Consider the following 16,534-nt stretch of genomic DNA (forward strand, 5'->3'; position numbering starts at 1 on the left):
ATTCACTAGTAGGAGTGAGAAAAACATCACGGGGTGGTGTGAATCATAAGACCTGAATTAGGATAGTCAGTGAGTGACCATCTAGGATGGAGAAAAGCACCACAGGGTGTTCAGCATGGCGAGGTCAGGAAACATGCAGTGGCAATGTATAATAGGTTTCTGAAAAACATCGTGTGGTGGTGCGCATTGCATTGGTGTGTAACATTACATTCACTTGTGGGAGTGAGAAAAACATCACGGGGTGGTGTGAATCGGAGGGTCTGAATAAGGACAGGCAGTGAGTGGCAATGTAGGTTGGAGAAAATCACCACGGGGTGGTCAGCGTGGGGAGTAAGGAAACATGCAGTGGAAGTGTTGCATAGGTTTCTGAAAAACATCGCGTGGTGGTGCGCATTGTATGGGTGTGTAACAATACATTCACTAGTAGGAGTGAGAAAAACATCACAGGGTTGTGTGAATCGGGATGTCTGAATTAGGATAGTCAGTGAGTGGCAATGTAGGTTGGAGAAAACCACCACGGGGTCGTCAGCATGGGGATGTCAGGAAACACGCTGTGGCAATGTAGGATAGGTTTCTGAAAAACATCGCGGGGTGGTGCGCATTGTATGGGTGTGTAACATTACATTCACTAATAGGAGTGAGAAAACCATCACGGGGTGGTGTGAATCGGAGCTTCTGAATTAGCATAGGCAGTGAGTGGCAATGTAGGATGGAGAAAAGCACCACGAGGTCATTTGTATGGGGAGGTCAGGAAATATGCAGTGGCAATGTAGGATAGGTTTCTGAAAAACATGGCCGGTGGTGGGCAATTTATGGGTGTGTAAAATTACATTAACTACTAGGAGTGAGAAAAATATCACGGGGTGGTATGAATCATAGGATCTCAATAAGGATAAGAAGTGGGTCGCCTTGTAGGATGCAGAAAAGCACCACGGGGTGGTCAGCATGTGAAGGACAGGAAACATGCAGTGACAACGTAGGATAGGTTCTGAAAAACAACGCGGTTGGTGCGCATTGTATTGGTGTGTAACATTACATTCACTAGTAGGAGTGAGAAAAACATCATGGTGTGGTGTGAATCGGAGAGTCTGAATTAGGATAGGCAGTGAGTGGCAATGTAGGATAGAGAAAAGCACCATGGGGTGGTCAGCATGGGGAGGTCAGGAAACATGCAGTGGCAATGTAGGATAGGTTTCTGAAAAACATCACGGGGTGGTGCGCATAGTAAGGGTTTCTAATAGGCCATTCACTAGTAGCAGTGAGAAAAACATCACGGGGTGGTATGAATCATAGGATCTGAATTAGGATAGGCAGTGAGTGGCAATGTAGGAAGTAGAAAAGCACCATGCGGTCGTAAGCATGGGGAGGTCAGGAAACATGCAGTGGCAATGTAGGATAGGTTTCTAAAGTACATCGCGAGGTGGTGCGCATTATATGGGTGCGCAGCATGGGGAGGTGAGGAAACATTCATGGGCAATGTAGGATAAGTTTCTGAAAAAAATCGTGGGGTGACGCGCATTGTATGGGTGTGTAAAATTACAATCAGTAGTAGGAGTGAGAAAAACATCATGGGGTGGTGTGAGACAGAGTGTCTGAATTAGGATAGGCAGTGAGTGGCAATGTAGGATGGAGAAAAGCACCACGGGGTGGTCAGCATAGGGAGGTCAGGAAACATGCACTGGCAATGAAGGATAGGTTTCTGAAGTACATCGCGGGGTGGTGCGCATTATATGGGTGTGTAACATTACATTCATTAGTGGGAGTGAGAAAAATATCACGGGGTGGTGTGAATCATAGGATCTGAATAAGGAAAGAATGTGATTGGCAATGTAGGATGGAGAAAAGAATCACGGGGTGGTCAGCATGGGGAGGTCAGGAAACATGCAGTGGAAGTGTAGGATAGGTTTCTGAAAAACATCGCCGGTGGTGCCCATTTTATGGGTGTGTAAAATTACATTAACTAGTAGGAGTGAAAAAAACATCACGGGGTGGTATGAATCATAGGATCTCAATAAGGATAGGAAGTGAGTCGCAATGTAGGATGCAGAAAAGCACCACGCGGTGGTCAGCATGGGAAGGTCAGGAAACATGCAGTGGCAATGTAAGATAGGTTTCTGAAAAACATCTCGAGTGCTGCGCATTGTATGGGTGTGTAACAATACATTCACTAGTAGGAATGAGAAAAACATCACGGGGTTGTGTGAATCGGGATGTCTGAATTAGCATAGGCAGTGAGTGGCAATGTAGGATGGAGAAAAGCACCACAGGGTGGTCAGCATGGTGAGGTCAGGAAACACGCTGTGGCAATGTAGGATAGGTTTCTAAAAAACATCGCGGGGGGGTGCGCATTGTATGGGTGTGTAACATTACATTCACTAGTAGGAGTGAGAAAACCATCACGGTGTGGTGTGAATCAGAGCGTCTGAATTAGGATAGGCAGCGAGTGGCAATGTAGGATGGAGAAAAGCACCACGAGGTCGTCAGTATGGGGAGGTCAGGAAACATGCAGTGGCAATGTAGGATAGGTTTCTGAAAAACATCTCCGGTGGAGCACAATTTATGGGTGTGTAAAATTACATTAATTAGTAGGAGTGAGAAAAACATCACGGGGTGGTATGAATCATAGGATCTCAATAAGGATGGGAAGTGAGTCGCAATGTAGGATGCAGAAAAGCACCACGGGGTGGTCAGCATGGGAAGGTCAGGAAACATGCAGTGGCAATGTAGGATAGGTTTCTGAAAAACATCGCGGGGTGGTGCACATTGTAAGGGTTTCTAACAGGCCATTCACTAGTAGGAGTGAGAAAAACATCACAGGGTGGTGTGAATCATAGGATCTGAATTAGGATAGGCAGTGAGTGGCAATGTAGGTTGGAGAAAATCACCACGGGGTGGTCAGCATGGGGAGTAAGGAAACATGCAGTGGAAGTGTTGGATAGGTTTCTGAAAAACATCGCGTGGTGGTGTGCATTGTATGGGTGTGTAACAATACATTCAATAGTAGGAGTGAGAAAAACATCACAGGGTTGTGTGAATCGGGATGTCTGAATTAGGATAGTCAGTGAGTGGCAATGTAGGTTGGAGAAAAGCACCACGGGGTGGTCAGCATGGGAAAGTCAGGAAACATGCAGTGGCAATGTAGGATAGGTTTCTGAAAAACATCGCGGGGTGGTGCACATTGTAAGGGTTTCTAACAGGCCATTCACTAGTAGGAGTGAGAAAAACATCACAGGGTGGTGTGAATCATAGGATCTGAATTAGGATAGGCAGTGAGTGGCAATGTAGGACGGGGAAAAGTACCACGGGGTGGTCAGCATAGGGAGGTCAGGAAACATGCACTGGCAATGAAGGATAGGTTTCTGAAGTACATCGCGGGGTGGTGCGCATTATATGGGTGTGTAACATTACATTCACTAGTGGGAATGAGAAAAATATCACGGGGTGGTGTGAATCATAGGATCTGAATAAGGAAAGAATGTGATTGGCAATGTAGGATAGAGAAAAGCATCACGGTTTGCTCAGCATGGGGAGGTCAGGAAACATGCAGTGGAAGTGTAGGACAGGTTTTTGAAAAACATCACGTGGTGGTGCAAATTGTATGGGTGTGTAACAATACATTCACTAGTAGGAGTGAGAAAAACATCACGGAGTGGTGTGAATCGGAGGGTCTGAATAAGGATAGGCAGTGAGTAGCCATGTAGGACGGGGAAAAGTACTACGAGGTGGTCAGCAACGGGAGGTCAGGAAACATGCAGTGGCAATGTAGGATAGGTTTCAGAAAAACATCTCGGGGGATGCGCATTGTATGGGTGTGTAACATTACATTCAATAGTAGGAGAGAGAAAAACATAACGGGGAGGTGTGAATCGGAGTGTCTGAATTAGGATAGGAAGTGAGTGGCAATCTAGGATGGAGAAAAGCACCACGGGGTGGTCAGCCTCAGGAGGTCAGGAAACATGCAGTGGCAATGTATGATAGGTTTCTGAAAAACAACTTGGGGTAGTGCGCATTGTATTGGTCTGTAACATTACATTCACTAGTAGGAGTGAGAAAAACATCACTGGGCGGTGTAAATCATAGGATCTGAAAAGGATAGGCAGTGAGTGGCAATCTAGGATAGAGAAAAGCACCATGGAGTGGTCAGCATGGGGAGGTCAGGAAACATGCAGTGGCAATGTAGGATAGGTTTCTGAAAAACATCGCGGGGTGGTGCACATTGCATGGGTGCGTAACAATACATTCACTAGTAGGAGTGAGAAAAACACCACGAGGTGGTGTGAATCATAGGATCTGAATAAGTATAGGCAGTGAGTGGCAATGTAGGATGGAGAAAAGCACCACGGGGTGGTGAGCATGGGGAGGTCAGGAAACATCCAGTGGCAATGTAGGATAGGTTTCTGAAAAAAGTCGCGGGTGGTGTGCATTGTATGGGTGTGTAACATTACATTCACGAGTAGAAGTGAGAATAACATCACGGGTTGGTGTGAATTGGAGAGTGTGAATAAGGATAGGAAGTGAGTGGCATTGTAGGATGGAGAAAAGCACCACCGGCTGGTCAGCATGGGGAGCTCAGGAAACATGTAGTTTCAAAGTAGGATAGGTTTCTAAAAAACATCGCGGTGTGGTGCACATTGTATGGGTGTGTAACATTACATTCACTAGTAGGATTGAGAAAAACATCATGGGGTGGTGTGAATCGGAGGGTCTGAATTATGATAGCCAGTGAGTGGCAATGTAGGATGGAGAAAAGCACCACGGGGTGGTCAGCATGGGGAGCTCAGGAAACATGCAGTGGCAATGTAGGACAGGTTTCTGAAAAACATCGCGGGGTGTTGCACATTGTATGGGTGTGTAACATTGCATTTACTACTAGGAGTGAGAAAAACATCACGGGGTGGTGTGAATCGGAGGGTCTGAATAAGGTTAGGCAGTGAGTAGAAATGTAGGATGGAGAAAAGCACCACGGGGTGGTCAGCATGGGAAGGTCAGGAAACATGCAGTGGCAATGTACGATTGGTTTCTGAAAAACATCGCGGGGTGGTGCGCATTGTATGGCTGTGTAAGATTACATTCACTAGTAGGAGTGAGAAAAACATCACGGGGTGGTGTGAATCGGATGGTCTGAATTAGGATAGGCCGTGAGTTGCAATGTAGGATGGGGAAAAGTATGACGGGGTGGTCAGCATGGGGAGGTCAGGTAACATGCAGTGGCAATGTAGCATACGTTTCTGATAAAGATCACGGGGTGGTGATCATTGTAAGGGTTTCTCACAGGCCATTCACAAGTAGGAGTGAGAAAAACATCACCTGGTGGTGTGAATCATAGGATCTGAATTAGGATAGGCAGTGAGTTGCAATGTAGGATGGAGAAAAGCACCACGGAGTGGTCAGCATGGGGACGTCTTGAAACATGCAGTGGCAATGTAGGATAGGTTTCTGTAAAACATCTTGGGGTGGTGCGCATTGTAAGTGTGTGTAACATTACATTCACTATTGGAGTGAGAAAAACATCACTGGGTGGTGTGAATCACAGGATGTGAATTAGGATAGGCAGTGAGTGACAATCTAGGATGGAGAAAAGCACTAGGGGGTGGTCAGCATGGGGAGGTCAGGAAACATGCAGTGGCAATGTAGGATAGGTTTCTGAAAAACATCGTGGGGTCTTGCGCATTGTATTGGTGTGTAACATTACATTCACTAGTAGGTGTGAGAAAAACATCACGGGGTGGTGTGAATCGTTGGGTCTGAATTAGGATAGGCAGTGAGTGGCAATTTAGGATGGAGAAAAGCCCCAGGGGTGGTCAGCATGGGGAGGTCAGGAAACATGCAGTGGCAATGTAGGATAGGTTTCTGAAAAACATCGTGGGGTCTTGCGCATTGTATGGGTGTGTAACATTACATTCACTAGTAGGTGTGAGAAAAACATCATGGGTTGGTTTGAATCGGAGGGTCTGAATTAGGATAGGCAGTGAGTGGCAATGTAGGATGGAGAAGAGCACCACGGGGTGGCACCATGGTGAGTTCAGGAAACATGCAGTGGCAATATAGGATAGATTTCTTAAAAACATAGCGGGTGGTGCGCATTGTATGGGTGTATCACATTACATTCACTAGTAGGAGTGAGAAAACATCACGGGGTGGTGTGAATGGGAGGGTCTGAATAAGGTTAGGAATTGAGTGGCAATGTAGGCTGGAGAAAAGCACCACGGGGTGGTCAGCATGGGGAGGCCAGGAAACATGTAGTGGCAATTTAGGATAGGTTTCTGAAGTACATGGCGGGGTGGTGCGCATTGTATGGGTGTGTAACATTACATTCACTAATAGGAGTGGGAAAAACATCATGGGGTGGTGTGAATCATAGGATGTGAATTAGGATAGGCAGTGAGTGACAATCTAGAATGGAGTAAAGCACTAGGGGGTGGTCAGCATGGGGAGGTTAGGAAAAATTCATGGCAATGTAGGATAGGTTTCGGAAAAAAATCGTGGGTGGTGTGCATTGTATGGGTGTGTAACATTACATTCACTAGTAGGAGTGAGAAAAACATCAAGGGGGGGTATGAATCGGAGAGTGTGAATAAGGATAGGAAGTGAGTGGCAATGTAGGATGGATAAAAGCACCACGGGGTGGTCAGCATGGGGAGTTCAGGAAACATGTAGTTTCAAGGTAGGATAGCTTTCTGAAAAACATCGCTGGGTGGTGCGCATTTTATGGGTGTGTAAGATTACATTCACTAGTAGGAGTGAGAAAAACATCACGGGGAGGTGTGAATCAAAAGAACTGAATAGGAATGGCAGTGAGTGGCTATCTAGGATGGAGAAAAGCACCATGGGGTGGTCAGCATGGGGAGGTCAGGAAACATGCAGTGGCAATGTAGGATAGGTTTCTGAAAACGTCTCGGGGTGGTGTGCTTTGTATGGGTGTGTAACATTACATTCACTAGTAGGAGTGAGAAAAACATCACGGGGAGGTGTGAATAAAAAGATCTGAATAGGATAGGCAGTGAGTGACTATCTAGGATGGAAAGAAGCACCACGGGGTGGTCAGCATGGGGAGGTCAGGAAACATGCAGTGGCAATGTAGGACAGGTTTCTGAAAAACATCGCGGGGTGTTGCACATTGTATGGGTGTGTAACATTGCATTTACTACTAGGAGTGAGAAAAACATCACGGGGTCGTGTGAATCGGTGGGTCTGAATTAGTATAGGCAGTGAGTGGCAATGTAGGATGGAGAAAAGCACCACGGGGTGGTCAGCATGTGGAGTTCAGGAAACATGCAGTGGCAACTTAGGATAGGTTTCTGAAAAACATCTCGGGGTAGTGCGCATTGTATGTGTGTGTAACATTACATTCACTAGTAGGAGTGAGAAAAACATCACGGGGTGGTGTGAATCAGAGGGTCTGAATTAGGATACGCTGTGAGTTGCAATGTAGGATGGAGAAAAGCACCACGGGGTGGTCAGAATGGGGAGGTCAGGAAACATGCAGTGGCAATGTGGAATATGTTTTGAAAATCATCGCTGGGTGGTGCGCATTGTATGGTTTCTAACAACACATTCACTAGTAGGAGTGAGAAAAACACGGGGTGGTGTGAATCATAGGATCTGAATTAGGATAGGCAGTGAGTAGCAATGTAGGATGGAGAAAAGTACCATGGGGTGGTCAGCATGGGGAGGTCAGGAAACATGCAGTGGCAATGTAGGATAGGTTTCTGAAAAACGTCTCGGGGTGGTGTGCTTTGTATGGGTGTGTAACATTACATTCACTAGTAGGAGTGAGAAAAACATCACGGGGAGGTGTAAATCAAAAGATCTGAATAGGATAGGCAGTGAGTGACTATCTAGGATGGAAAAAAGCACCACGGGGTGGTCAGCATGGGGAGGTCAGGAAACATGCAGTGGCAATGTAGGATAGGTTTCTGAAAAACATCGCATGGTGTTGCGCATTGCATGGGTTTCTAACATTACATTCACTAGTAGGAGTGAGAAAAACATCACGGGGTGGTGTGAATCGGAGGGTCTGAATAAGGTTAGGCAGTGAGTAGAAATGTAGGATGGAGAAAAGCACCACGGGGTGGTCAGCATGGGAAGGTCAGGAAACATGCAGTGGCAATGTACGATTGGTTTCTGAAAAACATCGTGGGGTGGTGCGCATTGTGTGGGTGTGTAAGATTACATTCACTGGTAGGAGTGAGAAAAACATCACGGGGTGGTGTGAATCGGATGGTCTGAATTAGGATAGGCCGTGAGTTGCAATGTAGGATGGGGAAAAGTATCACGGGGTGGTCAGCATGGGGAGGTCAGGTAACATGCAGTGGCAATGTAGCACACGTTTCTGATAAAGATCACGGGGTGGTGATCATTGTAAGGGTTTCTAACAGGCCATTCACAAGTAGGAGTGAGAAAAACATCACCTGGTGGTGTGAATCATAGGATCTGAATTAGGATAGGCAGTGAGTGGCAATGTAGGATGGAGAAAAGCACCACGGAGTGGTCAGCATGGGGACGTCTTGAAACAGGCAGTGGCAATGTAGGATAGGTTTCTGTAAAACATCTTGGGGTGGTGCGCATTGTAAGGGTGTGTAACATTACATTCACTATTGGAGTGAGAAAAACATCACTGGGTGGTGTGAATCATAGGATGTGAATTAGGATAGGCAGTGAGTGACAATCTAGGATGGAGAAAAGCACTAGGGGGTGGTCAGCATGGGGAGGTCAGGAAACATGCAGTGGCAATGTAGGATAGGTTTCTGAAAAACATCGTGGGGTCTTGCGCATTGTATTGGTGTGTAACATTGCATTCACTAGTAGGTGTGAGAAAAACATCACGGGGTGGTGTGAATCGGTGGGTCTGAATTAGGATAGGCAGTGAGTGGCAATTTAGGATGAAGAAAAGCCCCAGGGGTGGTCAGCATGGGGAGGTCAGGAAACATGCAGTGGGAATGTAGGATAGGTTTCTGAAAAACATCGTGGGGTCTTGCGCATTGTATGGGTGTGTAACATTACATTCACGAGTAGGTGTGAGAAAAACATCATGGGTTGGTTTGAATCGGAGGGTCTGAATTGGGATAGGCAGTGAGTGGCAATGTAGGATGGAGAAGAGCACCACTGGGTGGCACCATGGGGAGTTCAGGAAACATGCAGTGGCAATATAGGATAGATTTCTTAAAAACATAGCGGGTGGTGCGCATTGTATGGGTGTATCACATTACATTCACTAGTAGGAGTGAGAAAACATCACGGGGTGGTGTGAATCGCAGGGTCTGAATAAGGTTAGGAAGTGAGTGGCAATGTAGGCTGGAGAAAAGCACCACGGTGTGGTCAGCATGGGGAGGCCAGGAAACATGTAGTGGCAATTTAGGATAGGTTTCTGAAGTACATGGCGGGGTGGTGCACATTGTATGGGTGTGTAACATTACATTCACTAATAGGAGTGGGAAAAACATCATGGGGTGGTGTGAATCATAGGATGTGAATTAGGATAGGCAGTGAGTGACAGTCTAGGATGGAGAAAAGCACTAGGGGGTGGTCAGCATGGGGAGGTTAGGAAACATTCATGGCAATGTAGGATAGGTTTCGGAAAAAAATCGCGGGTGGTGTGCATTGTATGGGTGTGTAACATTACATTCACTAGTAGGAGTGAGAAAAACATCACGGGGGGGTGTGAATCGGAGAGTGTGAATAAGGATAGGAAGTGAGTGGCAATGTAGGATGGATAAAAGCACCACGGGGTGGTCAGCATGGGGAGCTCAGGAAACATGTAGTTTTAAGGTAGGATAGCTTTCTGAAAAACATCGCTGGGTGGTGCGCATTTTATGGGTGTGTAAGATTACATTCACTAGTAGGAGTGAGAAAAACATCACGGGGAGGTGGGAATCAAAAGAACTGAATAGGAATGGCAGTGAGTGGCTATCTAGGATGGAGAAAAGCACCACAGGGTTGTCAGCATGTGGAGGTCAGGAAACATGCAGTGGCAATGTAGGATAGGTTTCTGAAAAACATCGCGGGGTGTTTCGCATTGATGGGTTTCTAACATTACATTCACTAGTAGGAGTGAGAAAAACATCACGGGGTGGTGTTAATCGTAGGGTCAGAATAAGGTTAGGCAGTGAGTGGCAATGTAGGATGGAGATAAGCACCACGGGGTGGTCAGCATGGGGAGCACAGGAAACATGCAGTGGCAATGTAGGACAGGTTTCTGAAAAACATCGCGGGGTGTTGCACATTGTATGGGTGTGTAACATTGCATTTACTACTAAGAGTGAGAAAAACATCACGGGGTGGTGTGAATCGGTGGGTCTGAATTAGGATAGGCAGTGAGTGGCAATGTAGGATGGAGAAAAGCCCCACGGGGTGGTCAGCATGGGGAGTTCAGGAAACATGCAGTGGCAACTTAGGATTGGTTTCTGAGAAACATCTCGGGGTAGTGCGCATTGTATGGGTGTGTAACATTACATTCACTAGTAGGAGTGAGAAAAACATCACGGGGTGGTGTGAATAGAGGGTCTGAATTAGGATAGGCTGTGAGTTGCAATGTAGGATGGAGAGAAGCACCACGGGGTGGTCAGAATGGGGAGGTCAGGAAACATGCAGTGGCAATGTAGAATATGTTTTGAAAATCATCGCTGGATGGTGCGCATCGTATGGTTTCTAACAACACATTCACTAGTAGGAGTGAGAAAAACGCGGGGTGGTGTGAATCATAGGATCTGAATTAGGATAGGCAGTGAGTAGCAATGTAGGATGGAGATAAGTACCATGGGGTGGTCAGCATGGGGAGGTCAGGAAACATGCAGGGGCAATGTAGGATAGGTTTCTGAAAAACGTCTCGGGGTGGTGTGCTTTGTATGGGTGTGTAACATTACATTCACTAGTAGGAGTGAGAAAAACATCACGGGGAGGTGTGAATCAAAAGATCTGAATAGGATAGGCAGTGAGTGACTATCTAGGATGGAAAAAAGCACCACGGGTTGGTCAGCATGGGGAGGTCAGGAAACATGCAGTGGCAATGTAGGATAGGTTTCTGAAAAACTTCGCATGGTGTTGCGCATTGTATGGGTTAAACATTACATTCACTAGTAGGAGTGAGAAAAACATCACGGGGTGGTGTGAATCGGAGGGTCTGAATAAGGTTAGGCAGTGAGTAGATATGTAGGATGGAGAAAAGCACCACGGGGTGGTCAGCATGGGAAGGTCAGGAAACATGCAGTGGCAATGTACGATTGGTTTCTGAAAAACATCGCGGGATGGTGCGCATTGTATGGCTGCGTAAGATTACATTCACTAGTAGGAGTGAGAAAAACATCACGGGGTGGTGTGAATCGGATGGTCTGAATTAGGATAGGCCGTGAGTTGCAATGTAGGATGGGGAAAAGTATCACGGGGTGGTCAGCATGGGGAGGTCAGGTAACATGCAGTGGCAATGTAGCATACGTTTCTGATAAACATCACGGGGTGGTGATCATTGTAAGGGTTTCTAACAGGCCATTCACAAGTAGGAGTGAGAAAAACATCACCTGGTGGTGTGAATCATAGGATCTGAATTAGGATAGGCAGTGAGTGGCAATGTAGGATGGAGAAAAGCACCACGGAGTGGTCAGCATGGGGACGTCTTGAAACATGCAGTGGCAATGTAGGATAGGTTTCTGTAAAACATCTTGGGGTGGTGCGCATTGTAAGGGTGTGTAACATTACATTCACTATTGGAGTGAGAAAAACATCACTGGGTGGTGTGAATCACAGGATGTGAATTAGGATAGGCAGTGAGTGACAATCTAGGATGGAGAAAAGCACTAGGGGGTGATCAGCATGGGGAGGTCCGGAAACATGCAGTGGCAATGTAGGATAGGTTTCTGAAAAACATCGTGGGGTCTTGCGCATTGTATTGGTGTGTAACATTACATTCACTAGTAGGTGTGAGAAAAACATCACGGGGTGGTGTGAATCGGTGGGTCTGAATTAGGATAGGCAGTGAGTGGCAATTTAAGATGGAGAAAAGCCCCAGGGGTGGTCAGCATGGGGAGGTCAGGAAACATGCAGTGGCAATGTAGGATAGGTTTCTGAAAAACATCGTGGGGTCTTGCGCATTGTATGGGTGTGTAACATTACATTCACGAGTAGGTGTGAGAAAAACATCATGGGTTGGTTTGAATCGGAGGGTCTGAATTAGGATAGGCAGTGAGTGGCAATTTAGGATGGAGAAGAGCACCACTGGGTGGGCACCATGGGGAGTTCAGGAAACATGCAGTGGCAATATAGGATAGATTTCTTAAAAACATAGCGGGTGGTGCGCATTGTATGGGTGTGTCACATTACATTTACTAGTAGGAGTGAGAAAACATCACGGGGTGGTGTGAATCGGAGGGTCTGAATAAGGTTAGGAAGTGAGTGGCAATGTAGGCTGGAGAAAAGCACCACGGGGTGGTCAGCATGGGGAGGCCAGGAAACATGTAGTGGCAATTTAGGATAGGTTTCTGAAGTACATGGCGGGGTGGTGCGCATTGTATGGGTGTGTAACATTACATTCACTAATAGGAGTGGGAAAAACATCATGGGGTGGTGTGAATCATAGGATGTGAATTAGGATAGGCAGTGAGTGACAATCTAGGATGGAGAAAAGCACTAGGGGGTGGTCAGCATGGGGAGGTCAGGAAACATTCATGGCAATGTAGGATAGGTTTCGGAAAAAAATCGCGGGTTGTGTGCATTGTATGGGTGTGTAACATTACATTCACTAGTAGGAGTGAGAAAAACATCACGGGGTGGTGTGAATCGGAGAGTGTGAATAAGGATAGGAACTGAGTGGCAATGTAGGATGGATAAAAGCACCGCGGGGTGGTCAGCATGGGGAGCTCAGGAAACATGTAGTTTCAAGGTAGGATAGCTTTCTGAAAAACATCGCTGGGTGGTGCGCATTTTATGGGTGTGTAAGATGACATTCACTAGTAGGAGTCAGAAAAATATCACGGGGAGGTGTGAATCAAAAGAACTGAATAGGAATGGCAGTGAGTGGCTATCTAGGATGGAGAAAAGCACCACGGGGTGGTCAGCATGGGGAGGTCAGGAAACATGCAGTGGCAATGTAGGATAGGTTTCTGAAAAACATCGCGGGGTGTTTCGCATTGATGGGTTTCTAACATTACATTCACTAGTAGGAGTGAGAAAAACATCACGGGGTGGTGTGAATCGGAGGGTCAGAATAAGTTTAGGCAGTGAGTAGAAATGTAGGATGGAGAAAAGCACCACGGGGTGGTCAGCATGGGAAGGTCAGGAAACATGCAGTGGCAATGTACGATTGGTTTCTGAAAAACATCGCGGGGTTGTGCGCATTGTATGGGTGTGTAAGATTAAATTCACTAGTAGGAGTGACAAAAACATCACGGGATTGTGTGAATCGGATGGTCTGAATTAGGATAGGCCATGAGTTGCAATGTAGGATGGGGAAAAGTATCACGGGGTGGTCAGCATGGGGAGGTCAGGAAACATGCAGTGGCAATGTAGGATAGGTTTCTGAAAAACGTTGCGGGGTCGTGGGCATTGTATAGATGTGTAACATTACATTCACCAGTAGGAGTGAGAAAAACATCACGGGGTGGTGTGAATCGGAGGGTCTGAATAAGGATAGGCAGTGAGTGGCAATGTAGGTTGGAGAAGAGCACCACGGGGTGGTCAGCAAGGGGAGGTCAGGAAACATGCAGTGGCAATGTAGGATAGATTTGTGAAAAAAATCGCGGGTGGTGCGCATTGTATGGGTGTGTAACATTACATTCACTAGTAGGAGTGAGTAAATCATCACGGGGTGGTGTGAATCGGAGGGTCTGAATTAGGATAGGCAGTGAGTGTCAAAGTAGGATGGAGAAAAGCACCACGGGATGGTCAGCATGGGGAGTTCAGGAAACATGCAGTGGCAACATAGGATAGGTTTCTGAAAAACATCTCGTGGTAGTGCGCATTGTATGGGTGTGTAACATTACATTCACTAGTAGGAGTGTGAAAAACATCACGGGGTGGTGTGAATCGGAGGGTCTGAATTAGGATAGGCTGTGAGTTGCAATGTAGGATGGAGAAAAGCACCACGGGGTGGTCAGAATGGAGAGGTCAGGAAACATGCAGTGGCAATGTAGAATATGTTTTGAAAATCATCGTTGGGTGGTGTGCTTTGTATGGGTGTGTAACATTACATTCACTAGTACGAGTAAGAAAAACATCACGGGGAGGTATGAATCAAAAGATCTGAATAGGATAGGCAGTGAGTGGCTATCTAGGATGGAGAAAAGCACCACGGGGTGGTCAGCATGGGGAGGTCAGGAAACATGCAGTGGCAATGTAAGATAGGTTTCTGAAAAACATCGCATGGTGTTGCGCATTGTATGGGATTCTAACATTACATTCACTAGTAGGAGTGAGAAAAACATCACGGGGTGGTGTGAATCGGAGGGTCTGAATAAGGTTAGGCAGTGAGTAGAAATGTAGGATGGAGAAAAGCACCACGGGGTGGTCAGCATGGGAAGGTCAGGAAACATGCAGTGGCAATGTACGATTGGTTTCTGAAAAACATCGCGGGGTGGTGTGCTTTGTATGGGTGTGTAACATTACATTCACTAGTAGGAGTGAGAAAAACATCACGGGGAAGTGTGAATCAAAAGATCTGAATAGGATAGGCAGTGAGTGACTATCTAGGATGGAAAAAAGCACCACGGTGTGGTCAGCATGGGGAGGTCAGGAAACATGCAGTGGCAATGTAGGATAGGTTTCTGAAAAACTTCGCATGGCGTTGCGCATTGTATGGGTTTAAACATTACATTCACTAGTAGGAGTGAGAAAAACATCACGGGGTGGTGTGAATCGGAGGGTCTGAATAAGGTTAGGCAGTGAGTAGAAATGTAGGATGGAGAAAAGAACCACTGGGTGTCCAGCATGGGAAGGTCAGGAAACATGCAGTGGCAATGTACGATTGGTTTCTGAAAAACATCGCGGGGTGGTGTGCATTGTATGGCTGTGTAAGATTACATTCACTAGTAGGAGTGAGAAAAACATCACGGGGTGGTGTGAATCGGATGGTCTGAATTAGGATAGGCCGTGAGTTGCAATGTAGGATGGGGAAAATTATCACGGGGTGGTCAGCATGGGGAGGTCAGGTAACATGCAATGGCATGTAGCAAACGTTTCTGATAAACATCACGGGGTGGTGATCATTGTAAGGGTTTCTAACAGGCCATTCACAAGTAGGAGTGAGAAAAACATCACCTGGTGGTGTGAATCATAGGATCTGAATTGGGATAGGAAGTGAGTGGCAATGTAGGATGGAGAAAAGCACCACGGAGTGGTCAGCATGGGGACGTCTTGAAACATGCAGTGGCAATGTAGGATAGGTTTCTGTAAAACATCTTGGGGTGGTGCGCATTGTAAGGGTGTGTAACATTACATTCACTATTGGAGTGAGAAAAACATCACTGGGTGGTGTGAATCACAGGATGTGAATTAGGATAGGCAGTGAGTGACAATCTAGGATGGAGAAAAGCACTAGGGGGTGGTCAGCATGGGGAGGTCCGGAAACATGCATTGGCAATGTAGGATAGGTTTCTGAAAAACATCGTGGGGTCTTGCGCATTGTATTGGTGTGTAACATTACATTCACTAGTAGGTGTGAGAAAAACATCACGGGGTGGTGTGAATCGGTGGGTCTGAATTAGGATAGGCAGTGAGTGGCAATTTAAGATGGAGAAAAGCCCCAGGGGTGGTCAGCATGGGGAGGTCAGGAAACATGCAGTGGCAATGTAGGATAGGTTTCTGAAAAACATCGTGGGGTCTTGCGCATTGTATGGGTGTGTAACATTACATTCACGAGTAGGAGTGAGAAAAACATCATGGGTTGGTTTGAATCGGAGGGTCTGAATTAGGATAGGCAGTGAGTGGCAATTTAGGAAGGAGAAGAGCACCACTGGGTGGGCACCATGGGGAGTTCAGGAAACATGCAGTGGCAATATAGGATAGATTTCTTAAAAACATAGCGGGTGGTGCGCATTGTATGGGTGTGTCACATTACATTCACTAGTAGGAGTGAGAAAACATCACGGGGTGGTGTGAATCGGAGGGTCTGAATAAGGTTAGGAAGTGAGTGGCAATGTAGGCTGGAGAAAAGCACCACGGGGTGGTCAGCATGGGGAGGCCAGGAAACATGTAGTGGCAATTTAGGATAGGTTTCTGAAGTACATGGCGGGGTGGTGCGCATTGTATGGGTGTGTAACATTACATTCACTAATAGGAGTGGGAAAAACATCATGGGGTGGTGTGAATCATAGGATGTGAATTAGGATAGGCAGTGAGTGACAATCTAGGATGGAGAAAAGCACTAGGGGGTGGTCAGCATGGGGAGGTCAGGAAACATTCATGGCAATGTAGGATAGGTTTCGGAAAAAAATCGCGGGTGGTGTGCATTGTATGGGTGTGTAACATTACATTCACTAGTAGGAGTGAGAAAAACATCACGGGGTGGTGTGAATCGGAGAGTGTGAATAAGGATAGGAAGTGAGTGGCA

This window comes from Cavia porcellus, unplaced genomic scaffold (assembly GCF_034190915.1).
Source record: "Cavia porcellus strain 051 isolate PalLab524CR breed Dunkin Hartley unplaced genomic scaffold, mCavPor4.1 scaffold_24, whole genome shotgun sequence".
NCBI lineage: Eukaryota > Metazoa > Chordata > Mammalia > Rodentia > Caviidae > Cavia > Cavia porcellus.